The sequence below is a fragment of the Pholis gunnellus genome, assembly GCF_910591455.1.
Source record: "Pholis gunnellus genome assembly, chromosome: 3".
In the NCBI taxonomy this organism is placed as follows: Eukaryota; Metazoa; Chordata; class Actinopteri; order Perciformes; family Pholidae; genus Pholis; species Pholis gunnellus.
The window spans coordinates 25,804,625-25,822,556 of NC_136529.1; positions in this window are offsets into that span (position 1 = coordinate 25,804,625).

Sequence of the window (17,932 nt, forward strand, 5' to 3'; positions counted from 1 at the left end):
CAACACATTACGGCGGTGGTTTGCGCATACAAACACCGTAGCAACATGTTCACAGATATGAGTTGGACGGTACCGTATGTATTACTGATTTTAGGAGACACAAGTTGGACTAATAAACAGCATACAAAACAAGCTGCCTTGGCCATCTAACCCATGTATAATGATGCTTTTTTGGCAACCAATGAACAGAAGTTACCATATTTGGACTGAGGAGGAGTGACGTAGAGACGCCGTATACGTCTCTGGTAGAGACATGTCAATCACAGTAAGCCCCGCCCTAAAGCATACCCTGCTTTATGGTCTGTTTGACTCTAAATGGACCATAATCTACTGGAACTGGAGTTTTCCACCTTGTCAAAATTTCTCCTGCAATGGAAATTTCTTCCCATAATTCAACAAAAGCAAACCGAAACCACCTAAAGCGAACTTAAAACTTTTTTCCAAAATGCGCATAAAGAGATGCATGAATGAAACTAGTTTATCATACGTTTACCATCGATGGGGTGGGACTTAGCGAAGAGTCAATTAGGGTTCCAAGCTTTAGGCCGTCACATTGTCCCAGCGCCACAGGGTCCCGAAAATATTACAGCGACCTGAGAATTATCATGTAAAGAGGGGAGTGCTTGGGAGTGAAATAAGAGAAATGAGAGCCGAGGGGGGAGAAAGGTAGAAAGCGTTTTTGTTAAGTTCAAGATTAGAGCATATTATAGCCAGAAGAGGAGGGAGATATGAGAGAGGGGATATGCTTCAGTGGGGGCAAGGAGACGTGAGGCACTTCCCAAAGAGATGAGTCTCCAGCCTTTGGTAGAAGATAACTTGGATGTTCAGACTGGAGGAGGCCTGGAGGTAGCACACGGAGCCCTCTTGTGCATTCTGATCCGCTACCGCCAAAGAGTCCGGCTATTCACCTCTCTAAGATATAAAGTCATTACCTTGAGTGCGGAGACATCAAACTCTGGCCTCTTTTGGACGTTTTTTCATCAGACGAATTCATCACCGATTTGTGAGCACGTTTATTTCTGGTGATTCTAGTTTTTACAGTTCTGCAACGGTCCAGCCTCATCAGCTATCGTTAGCACGTCTTGCTAACAAAGAGGAATCTTACCAGAGATTTGTCTTATTTGATGTAGCGAGCGAACGACTTATTCTTTCTGCTTGGTGGAGATTGATAGCGAGAGGACTAATGTAGGAATAACTGATGACACAATCTACTCGTCTGAGCTGAGACTTCAAAGACAATCTTCTTAGCCCTTCGCCTTCGTCTGTCTGTAGATATGATGAAATGATATTCCTGCAACTAACCGTCTGTCACACTAACACTGCAGTCAAGTGCTTATCCTCGTATCTCTAGTGTCAAGCAGAATTAAAGCTACAGTTCAATAAAAATGACTTTTTCAAGGATTCAAGGATCATTTACTGTCATTATGCAACACAGGGATGCACAACGAAATGCAGCTGCTGCCCATTTGTAACACGACAAAACCAAAACAGTAGTATGTTCCTGTATTTTGCATCAGGAGGAATGTTAACAGCAGCAACCGGAACAATGCTCTGGGCAGATAATATGGCCGACATCTTCACATTAATCATTCAACGTGAGGAAAAACATTGTCCTTCAACTGTGACTGTGTTTGAGCACCAAGCATCATGATGGAAACACAGAGTCCTCCTCCTCTTGTCCACCAGAGTCCTGCTCTCTGTCCTGTGGTTTGCCCAACTGCAGCTTGATCCTGGACCACGATGGATCCAGGTCTCTGTGAAGATGTGGGCTCAACAGTCATCGACCTCCCGCTGCTTTCATCCATCTTATTTTTCTGGGAGGGGCCATCAGACAGCCAGGAGCATGCTGGGTAGTGGAGTAGCCTCAGGTCCTAGCTGGGTTAGCTTAGCTTCGATCTTGGCTCTCCTCCTTCTCCTCCCTAGAGCACTTTGGTAGCGTTTGGTCCGGCAGGTCTGGGTGTTGGGTTGGCCAAAGTTTCTTGTCATATTTGCTTCCTGTGCCTCCTTTTAGTGCTCCTCGTGGCATTTGTAAGACGTAAGCTGTACGTAAGCTGAGTTCTCTCCGGCTGGTGGGGCGGAGCTGCAGTTGCATGACTCAATCGTGAAATTTCAGGGGGGGTCTCTGAAATCTAAAGACAATTATTTGTCACTTGCAATGCCCAGAAGTTTTCATTATTCAAACTGCAAAACATTTACTGACAAATATAAACAGCGTGAGTGCGAGAGACGATATTCCGCCAGGTCACGAGGAGGGAGCCTGTCTTCACGTGTGATTGTGGACCTAACCGGACCCCCTTTGGACACATTTGATCCAGTGATCCTTTGGTGAGAACCTGAATTAAAGATGGACTTTGTCTCTCCTCTTCTTGGATACCAGAATAACACTTATTGAAATTGGAATAGTGAGAGTTTTATGTAGAAACATGCATATCTGTTGTGCAGAAAAAAGCTTGATGACTCAATCAGGGTTTAATAAATAAACTGAGGGACTCACGGCCAGCACGACAGCTGTCCACGTCTTCGTCAGCAGCTATATATATATCTATCAGTATTGTGCTCATGATAGTTTAGTTATTGTCTTTGCACCAATGCCAGCAACACACAACAAAAAAAGCCGTTTAAGTGACTAACACGTCTCACCTCCATTTTCTCCATGAAAGAAGTCACTCTACCTCCGCGCCGCCAGACTTCACGTCTGCCAGGGTGTGCTGAGGAATCAGGTGTCACTGGGAAATAAACTCATCACATGCCACGCTGTCAGGGAACGATCTTGTAGAGCAGATAAGTATCTAGAAAGCGGCCTTTTGATACAGAGGATCCCGCGTCCCTTAATTAGCAAATTAAAAGACCCAGAGAGCAAGCAGGGTTTGACAGATGAGACAATAGCTATAAATGTCACTGGTATATACCGCCACGCTCTGAGCGTGCTCACAGAAACACACACTGCGCACACACACACACACACACACTCACACAAACACACCAGCATGGAGGAATTCCTGTGTGTACAAACACTTGTTGCATGATCGATAACCATTTGTAGATGCAATAGGCTCCCAGATCCCTAACCTCATTACAGCCCACATGGAGGCTATTGGAAAGTTTATCTCATCTTCATGTGTGTGTGTGTGTTTAAGTACAAACAAACAAACACACACACACACATTGTCTCCTTTTATACTGCTGTCTTACAAATAGTGGAGCAATGGATCATAAAACTCACGGATCGGATCGGCTCAAAAGAAAAAATGGAGCAAATATAACTTTTAGATCCATGATCAACGTTTTTTCTGCCACCGATACTAATTATTGATCATTGATGATCCATATCAACAGATACAGATCCCGTTGTTGTTTGATTATAGCAGCTGGTCTACAAGGATCCAGAATATTGTTTTGCCACCATCACCAAAACCACATTTTACAAGATTTCATGTGAACACCTGAAGGCATCACAATGTAACTGAAGTGAACCTCCGTTGGTTAGCCGTTAGCGGTGCTGCTAACGTTACTAGCTCTCCTCCTGCTGGTTTAAACACTGATTGGTTGTTAACAATGAAACATGATCAGAGATCAGAGACTAGAAACACAAGTTCTACTGAGTGTTGGAGGAGAACCATCGACGGTAACACTTTATTCACACTGTGATGGTTAACGTTAAACTGTGTCATTAATCAGAGGTTCACGTGGGATGATCCGTGAGGTCCGATACATCACTTCTTACAAACATATAGATATAGTGTGTGTGTGTTCTCACTGTCTCTATCAGTCTCTCTGTCCTCAGGCCACACAGACCAGGTCACGAAAGGTATTCAATGAATTACGGAGGAACGTGCAAAGTCACGCCATTGATCCATTGTTCCAGGCGAGGAGGGGTCCTATCTGAAATCCCCCCCCCACACCCTCAGGCAATGTTGGCTGAAGGAATTTGAAAGCTGAAGACGTCTGCTGTGGTTCTTCAGGGCGAGCATTGATCACCTAGACAGAGGGGGACTTTGGGAAAATAGCGGCGACACAGGTGACATAATTGCTCTTAACTCGTGGCCCGTCATTAACTGCTGAAGTTAAATAGGTGAGATTCCTGACGGGGTGTGGTGCAACACACACCTGGAGGTTCCTCTCTTGATTTTATCCACATCTTTCTGTACTTTACTGCAGCAGTGCAGGAGTTAATATGGGTTTTTATTTTCTTACATATGATGTTGTACACTTAAGTTTTACAATGTTTTGGATGTTTTAGTGCAAAATGGTAGAAAAGTAGGAAAAAAACATGAAAAAACGTTTTTTTAAATAAATAAATAAACAGATGTAAAATAAAATATAAAATGTGTTTAATGAAATATAAAAATTTAAAAAGTTGGCTAGTATGATGGTGCAGATACACAGACTCATCTGTATACACAGGGGAGACTCTTAAGGGCTGAATGCTTCAATATTTTTTTTTAATTATTATCCTTATATATATATATATATATATATATAATATACATATTCTTGCTCTTATTTCTGATTCGATAGGTTACGATTATTTTGTTTGCTGATGACTTTTGACCTCCCAGTGTTAAATGAAGGTGGATCGGTTTTAACCGGTTCCTCGTTTTCTGTTTCTAACGTGACTTCAGAGGTCGATCGATCTATCGACCAAATCACTTCGGTTCACCTGCTCGTTTAACTTAAAATTCTCATGATTAAGATTATAAATAATTGCCAGAATTATGTTTTTTTAGTAATGGGCAGAAAATAATAATAATTTCCAATATATTGTAAATCGTTATCATACTTTTGGTGTGATAAAGAATACTGTGTATATTTTCCATGAGCAGTCCCTCTAATACTGACAGATGTATTGTTTCATACGCGCTCCTTTATTCTGCTGAATGTCCCAGATTCTCTGTTTGTGACTATATTCAAAATCCAATTAGTCTTTTCTTAAAGTTAGATGACAAAGTGCTCGTACAGTTTTGCAACAAATTGGCAGCAGACATCATTTACCAATTCACTCTCAGAAAATTGAAAGTAGAAGCAAGCCAAACCAACAGACTTTGAATTATTTATGTTTGGTTTTCAGTCAACAGAAGAAAAAACAAATAGGAAAGGAAAAATAGCACATTTTAATCCCTATACATCTGCTTTTTTAACCAAAGTCCTGCAATGATCACCCACATAAAGCCGAAAGCTTCTGCAATAAAGTTGAATGCATGCAATCTAAGGTGCTCGTTGTCTTTTAGCAAGTAGCATTTAAAGTTAATTAGGTGAAACCCCCAAGAGGGTGTGGTGTTAAAAGTTTTTGATAGAAGAGTTTAGAGCGCTAACTGCCGAGTCGGCAACATAGTTTAAAGCGACTTTCGCGTTAATATGTGAATGGATTTTTCAAACTAGCGCTTGATGTTTTAAATGCGGCTCGTGATTTGCAGGTGAATGCGTGTGTTGTTGTGCTCCTCTGCGATGGAAACAATCACAAACAAACCAGGCTCATAAAGGATGGGACTGATGTCTCGTGAAAAAGAAATCCCGGCGCCTCGGTGGCACTCGCAGCCTTAAGCACAGAGTTCATGTAGAAACTAATAACCGGCGACCCAATTACAATGAAGACAGACAATAATAGAGTCTGGTCTGAAACGCTTCGCCCGCGAGCATAAAGCACTAGTAATGTGAGATAAGAATAACCAAAGAAGAAAAAAGCCTGAAGCGGGGAAATAAAACCAGGGTTCTTCTGTTCATCCTCGTGATTTATACGTTTGGATTATTTACTTGTGTCATTAGTCGACAAAGTCAATCCATCAATGCACGAGTTTCAATACATATTTACATTTTACGGACCTAAATGAGTGCGATCAGGTTGATGAACATAAAGTTCTACGAACATCCAATTTCAGTCACCTCTCCTCACCGCAACCGGCAACGTGTGAAATTGCCTAATTCAGCTTGAAAGCAGAATGCTTCTTTTTTTATGGATCTCTCTTAACAACGCTCTCTCTGGGAGACATTTAGACAACAGGCTGGGTTAACTGGTGGAGGTCCACTTCTCACGCTGAAGTTCAGTGGGTTTATCCTTAGAGGGAAGTTATTAGGGTAAAAAAATAAAAAAAGTAGACATCGCCATGAAACCTCCCCAGTTGATTACTGACATTAAGACAGTGAAGTTTAACTACTCAAATGAGGTTTTTAACTTTGTTATTTTGTGAACTCAGGAGAAATCTACAGACGCAAATAGACAAAATAGTCAAATCAACACGTAAATGTGTATTTTGGATGTTTTATCAATATTCTCAAAGATTGACTTGTGCATGAAAAGCAATGTTTTTTTCCCCGTAGTGTCAAAATGTTCGCACGTTTCAAAAATAAATATTGTGTCGCCTTTAAACACCGCGTCGGAAACTCTCATTGGCCATTTAAGTTTTCAGAGCAGCTTCAGGTTTCTGTTTTTTTTCCCTGCATCCGTCAAAAGCCAAAAAGACGGTAGTTTGGTCGCTCCGGGCCACCGTCACTACCAAAGTCATCCTTCAAAGTAACACCTGATGAACCGTATTCACTTCATCTCCCAGCACGAAGCACTTCATGACAAACAAATACGAGATTTTACAGAATTTACAGGTAGATTGTTGCAGGTGATTTAGCAGAAACACTTAGAATCGGGGATGATCGCAAAACAAAGCAGGTACGAAAGAATGTGTTAAACGATAGCTTCTTGCTGATGTCATTCATTCGTTTGCCCCGTTTGGGACCAGCGCTATCCATTACACCAACTAAATAGAACAGTTTTGTCGCATCAGACAAGCAAAAGGAAACTTGGGGCTGTGTAGCAAGCTGTGGATACTGTCTGCACATGAGCATGCAGATGAAGCAACTGTATACCTTCTTCGTCTTCCTCCCGTCTCTGGGAGAAAGGGAGAACAATCTCCCTGAGTTGTTGAGTCGTGGTCTGCAACAAAGCAGGAAGAGAATAACAAGTCGCTGCCGGCTGGAAGCGTTAATGCAAACAATATTTACATGTAATGCATTATTAGTAAGGTGCGCTCAGGAAACGTATTTTTAATAGCTCCGAGTGTTTGGTTTAATGCACCACAGAATACCATGAATAAAATGATTATTTAGTGTGTTTCAGTACCTAAAGAGGGACTTTCCAGAGTTACAGTTATGAACTAAATGACCCGAACATTGGAGGTAAACTGGCTCCTTAAGAGCTCTTCATGACACAACCTGCCCTGCTGAGAAAGACGGAGGAACGGTCTGTTGTTTGTTCTGGATTTCTGGGTCATTTCCACTGAGATGAGCACATATGGACAGAGCTTATTGCCGAGAATCACAGCGAGGTGGACTCTTAACGTAAAGAGAAAAAGCGGTGAGCTTTAGACATCGTCAGTGTTTCATTGGTAACTTTACGACGAGCGCTTGTCACACAGTAATCTGCCCGTCTGTGCTGCCCTGCTCTCTGCCACAATGAAGCAAATTACTCTTTGTGTTTTTTTCTCTTTCACAAACACAGGAGAGCGTGTGAGAAATGAGGTTTTAATGATTTGCCGATTAGGATAATACATCCGTGCGCTCGTCTCTGGCGAAGCACAGATGTCTCCCTAATGTGTTTAGAAGATCTGCAGGTGTTGATTGTGTGTAGATACAAAGTTTCCAAGCGTTCGGCATTGAGGTAAGGCCGGCACGAAAACACATCTCACAACGGGAATCGATAACACGTTGTTTGAACGTGGTTTGGAGGAATCGATCTGAGGACATCTTTGTCACCTTTCACTCAAGAATCTGAAGATAATGTCAGGACCATCAGTGAGCCTCCTCTTGTTTACTCTCCATTTACAGTGAGAAAGAAACACATTCATCCATTCAGCTATTGATTGGATCACCCACACGGTCCAGACTCGTCCCTCTGTAACACATGAGCAGATCAGACTGTAATTAAACTCTTCAAACATAGAACATGTTCACGCACATACGGTTCAACAAGGTATATGTGCACTCAGAGGTTTCTTTCTGTCTCTTTCTAAAAAGTGTTCTAAGTTCCTGTTGTTCCTTGAAGTGAAAGTGGTGGGCGGTGATGATGTGTAGAGCTGAAAACCGACGCACACACGATGAATGCATTCTCTCAAATAGACCTTGCTACATCGATGTTTTTATGGATCTGCTGGTCGCACAACAACACGAGTAACGTCAGCGTATTCTTCTTATATTCGATCGACACGGTTCCTTAATGTCGTTCAACAGTTTCTGCTCAAGTAGTGAAAGAAGTACCAGCGACACAAACCTTAACCTTTAAATGAGAAGGCTGCAGACATTTTATGTTCTTTGCTCTACTTTCACATGGAGAACGAACAGCTGGGGGGGTCGCTGTTTGTTGGACCCGTCCACCTCCGCTCCCCGCCTTGTGCGTGCTTTTGTGTTCTTTATACTTCCTCATTCATGATTACGTGGAGAACATATTTCGTGGGATATATCTACGAATTAAAGCGCATTCTTTTTTTGTAAGTATAGCTACGGACGCCGGATGAGACCAGCCTGAATACGTAGATAAATACTTACGATTTAAAACCAACCGCTCTGAGGTTCAAGTGAAATTGTATGTCTTTCCTTCTTGCTAGTAGTGAAATAAAGTGACCATATAAATAAAGAACACCATGATTAATGTGTGTTTTTTTACCACAGAATTTCGTCATTTAGAACAAAACCGGACCACAACGTGAGCTCCTGTGAGGCTGACGTGACCTTGGATCACCCCCCCCCCCCCTCCATACAATCCAGCCTGAGGAGGTAAACCTCCACCTCATGATGAATCCCTCTCCCTCCACGGCGAGAAGGAGAGGCGACACTGAAACTCAGCGCTGACGTATTGAAAGAAGGACCGCGACTCCCACCATTCTTTTCTCCTGAAGAAACGACACACACACACACACACACACACTGCTGTGTGTTTCTCTAGATTCTGATCAATGGCGCTTGTCGCGGCAGTGACACTCAATACGAGAACAGATAACATACACACAGACTCACAGTCCACACATGTGGACCAGCTGATTGAACGACCAGGCTCCTCAGACAGGAATGTTGAGACATTTCACTATTATCCCTCCTGTCCATCACAGCAACAATTTTCAATATGCCCCCCCCCCCCCTTGTGTTTGTATCTCCATTGTATCTCCTCTTGCTGTCACACACACCATCTTCCCTGGAGGCTGGGTTGGGTGGATCAATGCCACTGGCCTCTGCATGAGTCTCTGAGTGTGTGTGTGTGTGTGTGTGTGTGTGTGTGTGTACAAACACACGTGCACTGATCAATGGTGATTACCTGCAGCCCTTTGCTCTTTGTAATTGCAAAGTGAGGAGTGATTGTCATCAGGAATGCTCTCACACACACAGACACACACACACACACACACACAGGCCCGTGTCTGGGAGTTCATGGCTGGTTGACTTCCATTGTTGTTTTGGACGTGCGAATGCTCGACTGAGTGCGAACTTTAAAATGAACACACACACACAGCTATTCCAAACAGATCACAGGTGATCTTCCCTCATACCTTCGTTTGTTTGAATACACACAAATAGAGCGACGCAGTTTTGTAGGCCGAGCACTGGAAGTGAGCGGGTTCCCTCTTTGCCAGAAAAGAATCTGTGTTAAACAAACGTTCATGATTCTTCCATGTTTTTGTTCATCAAGATAATCTCTATGAACTCCACTTTGATGATGTTTTAAGTGTAAAGTAAAAAGCTAATGTTAGTCTATAAAGGAACTCCACCACGGTCACGTGACTTCACGTTAGTCTATGAAGGAACTCCACCACGGTCACGTGACTTCATGTTAGTCTATGAAGGAACTCCACCACGGTCACGTGACTTCACGTTAGTCTATAAAGAAACTCCACCACGGTCACGTGACTTCACGTTAGTCTATAAAGGAACTCCACCACGGTCACGTGACTTCACGTTAGTCTATAAAGGAACTCCACCACGGTCACGTGACTTCACATTAGTCTATGAAGGAACTCCACCACGGTCACGTGACTTCATGTTAGTCTGTTTTATAATCAGAGAACTAAACGTTAACATCTCTTCAGCTTGTGTTAAACACAGACCTGATTTCAGACGTCTAACCATAAACAGTAAAAAACACACTGACTTCAAGATGAGGGAACAGGAAGCGCAAAAATGTTGACTCATTTCTGGGTTTAAGGACTCATTCCTGCTGCACTTTGTGGTCAAAAGCATCTAAACGGTCAACCATGACATTGAAAATCTTCCAGGTATCACTGAGCAGGCTGTTTTCTTACTGCGTTCTTCACTATACATGAAGAATGAATGCGCTGTAATTTGTAGATATGCCACTAAAGTGCTGACTCATCTCCAGGTTGAAAGACTTATTCCTGCAGCAATCATTTCTACATCTCTACATCTCAATCTGCATCTTCTACTCTCTGACGTATTCTTTGCTTCTCTCTTTCATTATGTCCAAAAAACCCCAAGAACATTACGTCTTCTTCTTCTACCTCCCGGGCCTGTGTTTATCCCTCTCTCTCATTATGAACTAAGCCATGTTGTAGTGACAGCTCTGCGTGTAGTCACAGACCAAAGGCAACGATCTGGAGGTCACTTACAGCCAATCCTCTTACACCCCCCCCCAATCCCTGTTTAGCAGCTTGACTGCTTAAGCCTGGACCCACTTTGCATGAGCGCTCCCTGGCAGTGAACAATGCCGCCGTCGCCGTTTCCTCCACAGCATTGTGTCTTATTTTGGAGGCGAGTGAAGCTATTTGTGGTGTTTGGTTTCAGATCCAATGTTCAGTTCTGGTTGAAGCATTTGAGAGTCCAGGAGTGTTTGTTGTGTGAGGGCTTTGGTTTAGGGAGGGAGTTGAATAATTACATTGAAAAAAGAATGTCAAATATGCATTTTTCCAAATAATTTTCACACTTTGAAATGAGGGTTTGCAGCTTGACTAAGCTAACCTGCAGTAGAGCTTTATATTTATTTTTTAATTAAACTGTGAACAGGTTTTTTTCTGGGGTGAAAGGAGAAGAAACACATGGCAGAGGATAGCATGAAAAGAAACATTGTTGGCTCATATTATAATGATTTCAATATTTGGCCAACGTTAGCATCAATTTGTCCTCGCCAACATCACTGAAGACGGAACTGATTTTAGGTCTGACATCAAAAGCATGTATTTGAATGAATGTCTTTTTTTTTCAGAACCAGATGTGACGCGAGATGGAGCAGCTAAGTACGACTGAACGCCAAATAATTTGCATGCTACCAAAATTTTACAATTAACTTTGATGAAGTGAAAACACACTGTGAAAGGGTGAAAGTTCAGAGAACTCCCTGTCAATCACAAAGTAGCCCCGCCCGAAAGCATACCCTGCTTTAATCAGCATATAAATTTATATTTATATAACTCAGAGGCTCTGTAGTCCGAACTTTATTACTCCTTTCAACCTTTTTACCGTTCATAATAAAAGACATGCAATATTCTTATTCTTAAGACACTTCCGCGTTGGCTTCCCTTTACAGAAGCGGATGTTGCTGCCTGGTTGGGAAGCGTTCATCCTTTGGGCCTATGAAAGCTACAGAGACACTGTGTGTGCGATCTGGAACATGGCCTGGCTTGCACAACTGATGTGCGAAACAAAATAAAAGAAACTCACGTCAAATAATTGATCACTGACTTTGCAAAAATATTAAGCCCCATCTATGTCGGACTACGTGAAGCAGAGGTTGTTTAGTTGAACTTTAAACAGCAGTTTCTAACATCTTAACATCTGCTGGATATTGACAAGAAACGGTGTCCTTCGTCAGAATGAGGGTCTGTCGCTTGGCAGGGGAACCAGTCAGAAGGGCAGCCGGCCGACTTTAAGTCCCTTTGAGATGAGTTCAGACTCATTGCTCCGTCATTGCTGACCTGCAGCCCCGAGGATTGATCTTCTAGGGTGAAGGTGGAGCACGTGATTTTACTCTGACCTTAAACTGAGACCCCGTCACCACGTCCACCACAAAGGACGCGAGGGACTGAGATGTGTAAAAGATCTGTCGTTAAGATGATTTCATAGAGTTTCTTTTCATTCTGAAGTAAATAAAATAAAAGCCAAACTAAATCAAGCAGTTCTGCAACAAACCACCAGTTGCTGAAACTGAATCAGAGAGAGAGAGAGAGAGGGAGGTAGGGAGCTAATCTGGATAACTACAATCCCTTTTAAGTCCTCTTGTTTACAGGAGAGAGGAGTCACATCTCCCACAGGCAGCAGTGCTGGCAAGGTTACGCTCGGTATGTAATCTGGCACAGACGAGTGTTTATCTCCCTCAAACTGCGGTGAGAAATGAGATCTGTGGGATTACTCTGTGCAAACGGCATAATGAAACAAGTTTTCTGTCTCTCTTGTCTCTTAGGTCATCCCTTCAAAATTCTTACAACCAGGCTCGACAACATATGACATTGAGCTGAAAGCATAATTTAGGGAGGGGACGGTATAATTCATCAGCTCCTGTAGAAAATAAAAATCTGGAGAACTATGTCACTGATTTTCAATTTGACTCCTCAAGTTCTAACATGGATCCAAATCCAGCATTACGGCGAAAAGGCCCGTCCTATTGATTTGAATGTGGGTAGTGCTTTAGAACCATTTGTCAATCAAACTCTTACCGAAAGCCAGTTGGGAGAAGTTTTGTTCATTGTTCATCCTTTAGCGACGCTAATTGCTTGATATGGTGTGAATAGCCCCGAGGTCCTTTGGTTCAGCCAAAGTCATAGGAGACGTGATTTTAGTTGGAGCTAACACATCTCTAAGACAAGCGCATGGACGAAAAGGAACCGAGAATGAACTGAGTTAGAGATACATTTAGGGATACTCAAACATGGCTCCTCTTGCATTGGTAATGTTTGGTAGAATCAGGCGGCAACCTCCGGTTCTGCCGAGTGAAGCCGATGCAAAAGTGTCTTCAAACCTGCATTCTCTCTAGTGTCCACCAGGGGGCGACTCCTCTGGTTGTATAGAAGTCTATGAGAAAATGACTCTACTTCTCTCTTGATTTATTACCTCAGTAAACATTGTAAACATGAGTTTATGGTCTCAATCTCTAGTTTCAAGTCTTCTTCAATACAGCATGATGTTCATTTAGTACATTATGGTCCATTTAGAGTCAAACAGACCATAAAGCAGGGGATGCTTTAGGGCGGGGCTACACAGTGATTGACAGGAGACCAGAGACGTATACGGCATCACTTCTCCTCAGTCCAAATATGGTCACTTCCGTTCATTATTTACAAAAACAACAAATGACACCATTCCTCTGTAGGTCGTAGCTTCATGCCTCGTTGGGTTAGAGAAGCTCTCGCTCAGTAGTCAGCAGCTCTCTTATTGCTGTTGGTGGTTTTCTTTCAACTTCTCTTTGAGTCAGCAACACTGACAGCCGGCTAACAGCCAGCGGCCAGCTGCCGGCCGATCGTACCTGCGAGACTTGGAGAGTCTTGGTCTGAGCGCCAGCATGGGGCTTCAGAAATAAGCTGAAATAAAGGATCCACTGGAGTCCACCAGTCAACACTGATGTCTTTGCAGTCACAGGAGGACGCTGAAAGGTCCCGGAGAAATCTAAAACAAAGCTTTTACTGCTTCTTCTCTTAAAAGAATAAATAATGTACTGGCAGGATTCAAACTCACAACCCTTTCTGCAACCGAACCTACTTCTCAACCAGCTGAGGTAATAAGAAGTACTTCATCATGGTGTGTATTTGTCTGTAATCACTTGTGAAAACACATCAAAGGGAAAAAAAACATAATGATTCGTACTTCAGAGAAGCCGCAGCCACATGGACATTCTCTCATTCCTCACTTTGGACAACTTTATTACACTACACCAGATTGATGTATTGATTCACTATATCAATACAGAGCATCATTTAATTAGAAGCAGCTGTATGTTGTGATCAACTAATGGCTCCATCAGTGCATGTCACCTGGCCTTGATATTGATGTATGTTAATGTACATTGTGTGTGTGTGTGTGTGTGTGTGTGTGTGTGTGTGTGTATGCTCATGGCTGTGCTTGTGTCAATGATTTAGAAGTCACCTTTAATGATGAATCATACAGTCACAGATATTTAATCAGGAATTAATGCTCATTAAATCCCCCCCCCACCCTTCCCACACAATTGATTAACAATAACAGGACATAAGTGTATATTAGCTCGATGGGATGTGCACTGATTCATTGCAGCCCTATTAATGGTATGGACTTATGTTGTTAATTCAGATCACAGATATATGAATCAAAGCAGACTATAACTCACATTGTCAAGTATTGGGGCGAGTAGATAGTGAGGTGAATCTTTTCGGTCCAAACTCGAGTGATGTCCAACTTCTAATTGGATCTCGTGAAAAGACATAAAATAATCTGAATGTTCACATAACAGCATCTTCTACAGAAGGACACGCGATGACGTTCGATAACGTTTCCACGGAACTGCCTGTAAAAACGGTTCAACTGAAGTAAACTCGATCCAGACTTATTCTGATCTCCATTTGTGGATTGACTTCTCCTGACTTCTCCTGACTTCTAGTGACTTCTAGTGACTTCTAGTGACTTCTAGTCAACAGATGCTGCTTATTTGCAAACCCCACTTCCTGAAGGGCCTCTAAATGGGATTGAGACCAAGAACGACACCAGAAATGTTTTTTCCGAACACAAAAACGAACATCCGTCAGACTTTTAGCCCTTTTGAAGGTGGTGGATCCATCAAGGTTCTCGAGCTAATCAGTGCATACAGCTGTAACAAACACATGGGAGTGAAGACCATTACATGCTATGCACATGTGCATTGATTAAACTATTAAGAGTCAATAAATGAAGGTGGATGAGTAACATCCAGTGGTGGCCTCGTGGATCGGATATACTGTCTCTTACTGGTCTGAAGTCATGAACAGAAATACAAGCAGAAAAGATAATGGATGGATTGATGGATTTTAGACCTCGTCGTGCAAAAGATTGCTCTGCCAAAATGCAGTGATATTAGAATTTTGGCATTTTTGCCATATTTTATGGACTCTACCGGCGTGAAAATGTATTGCCAGTGAAGTGTTCTGCAACTGACATTAATTCAAAAGTGACCACAGCTACCGGCATCTTGAAAAGGAAGCTGACAACTTGTATACATCTTTATTCAAACTGACAGGATTCCTCATTCACAATGAGCTCACAACCAATCAGAAGTTTGTTTGTTGACCTTTAACAACCAACTAACTGGGGCAAAAATACCCAAAGTTGATTTTTATTGAAAATTGTGTAGCATCCTTTAAATTGTCTCTTCTTTAATACTAAGTCCAGCACACATAAAGTATTGATACACATATTTAAATTGGTTTAATTGTTCTTATCTATTAAGAAATAGGCACACAAACTTTTTTTTGACACTTTATCTTGTCAAAACACTTTTATTTCAAGACATTCCAGTAAATCGTTGCAAATTTGTTAATAATATCCTTTTTACTTATGTATCTATTTAACACTCAAGCTGCCTGTTGACAATTTACAAATAGATAATTAATAATAAGAACAAAACAGTAGAGCTGTGTGACGGGAGAAAGAAGATGTTCGTGGTAACAGGATGTGTGAAGGCAGCCGGATACATTCTATATGTGCTGATTAAGAAGCTGAAAGGCAACGATGTGTTTGCTGTTGCGCCTTTGAAGAAGCAACAGATGTGGGCCGGCTCTGGACCCCGAGGCATCGCATTCCAGAGCTCTGGGCCAGCTACACCCCAAAAGCCCCGTCATCCAGTGAGCAGTGAGCAGCGGGAGAGCAGATGGGCAGGGGTGTGTGAAGGGAGGGAGGAGAGAGAATATGCAGGGAGGCGGCCGAGCTGTGCAGGGATTCTGTAGACGAGGAGGAGGACTTTGTAGTGTGTGCTGTGTTGAACTGGGAGTCGGTGCAAGGTGCTGGAGGGAAGAGGCGACGTGCCACCAGACTGTCTCAAGTGATTTCTGGACAAAGTGAAATCTACTCAACACCCAAGTACACACTGAAGGAAAAGAGCACGACAGCCCGCACATCTTTACAATTGAAAATGACATTTTTTGGACAGAATTCCAGCAGCGAGGTGTGCCAGCTCGCTAACTATTGTTTCATTTAACGTCTGATAAACACTAAATTCATCATTCAGTGCACCATATCGTTACTTTTCAAGCTACTGTAGCTGTCATATTTGTCGACGCTGCTTCATCTTTTAACCTCATTTTTCTAAATGATGTAGATGTACGTTATGCTGTACGAACAAACTCAGGTGTTTTTTTTTTACATTGAACATTAATTTACTTTTTCTATCATTTCTGCATGTATTTCTTGATAAAATAATACAAAGAGGGGTGTTCTTTGGTTACAATCTCTCACCTTGCTCATTTTTAATTCTCATTCTCAATCACACCACTGTGAAGAAAACTTCTTCAGGTGGCTCCAATGTTGATCATATTTTCTGAGAGCAATTATACCCTTGAGCATGTTGTGATTATCGGTGTTTGCGTGACGCGGCCGGGAGCAAAGCGCAGCCTAATCAGCGCCGAACGCTCTCCTGGTTGGTATTACCGAACACGAGCCCCTGCCTCTCCAATCACCTGAGCTCTCATTAACGAGCCATTGTGCCGAGCTCAGGTTCAGGAGGTGGTTTGATAATTGACAACAGTTCAGTCTAGATTAAAACCTGAAGAGAGAATGGAACCTGATTAGCGTGTCCTCCTCCCCGGTTTGCAATCTGCATCGCCATCAGTTCTCCGCTCATGTCACGACCTTTGTGTGTCACCTTTAGAAAACTCATTTAAGCATGTATGTTATTGTGTGTGTGTGTGTGTGTGTGTGTGAGAATCTGTCACAGAGAGGATTCTTCTTTATAAATCAAATGATGTGCAGCCACACAGTGTGAGAGCTTGTCTCCGTGTGCAGGGTGGTGATGTCATAGTGATGTCATAGACATTATGTGCCCTCCTGTCCTTTGACCCGTGGAGAGACAGAAAGGCATCATGGGACATCTGCTTTTCTCTCTGCTGACTGGAAACACTTCCCTGTCGACAGCTTTGTGTGTCTTGAACTTTATTATTTATCTTTTGGGTGTCGGAGAGGTTTTATCCTCATACATTTGTGTTGGGTTAATTTGTCAAATTGTTACAACTTGTACGGTTTGTTTGTGTAAATTATGATAGAAGAGGCTGTTCTTCAAAAAAAGAATGACCCGAAACTCGTAGATATCCCACGAAATGATTTTGGAAGTTATCTACGTACTCATGAACCAAGAAGTATAAAGACCGGCAAAAGATCACACAGGAGGGGAGGACGGTCTGTCCCGCAGGAGGCCGCTGTTTGATCCCCAAGTGAAATACGTTGGATAGAAACATGATACGTTGGATAGAAACGTGAGGATACGTTGGATAGAAACATGATACGTTGGATAGAAACATGATACGTTGGATAGAAACGCGAAGATACGTTGGATAGAAACGCGAGGATACGTTGGATAGAAACGCGAGGATACGTTGGATAGAAACGTGAGGATACGTTGGATAGAAACGTGAGGATACGTTGGATAGAAACGCGAGGATACGTTGGATAGAAACATGATACGTTGGATAGAAACATGATACGTTGGATAGAAACGCGAAGATACGTTGGATAGAAACGCGAGGATACGTTGGATAGAAACGCGAGGATACGTTGGATAGAAACGTGAGGATACATTGGATAGAAACACGAAGATACGTTGGATAGAAACGCGAGGATACGTTGGATAGAAACGTGAAGTCACGTTGGATAGAAACATGAGGATACGTTGGATAGAAACGTGAGGATACGTTGGATAGAAACACGAGGATACATTGGATAGAAACACGAGGATACGTTGGATAGAAACGTGAAGTCATGTTGGATAGAAACGCGAGGATACGTTGGATAGAAACGT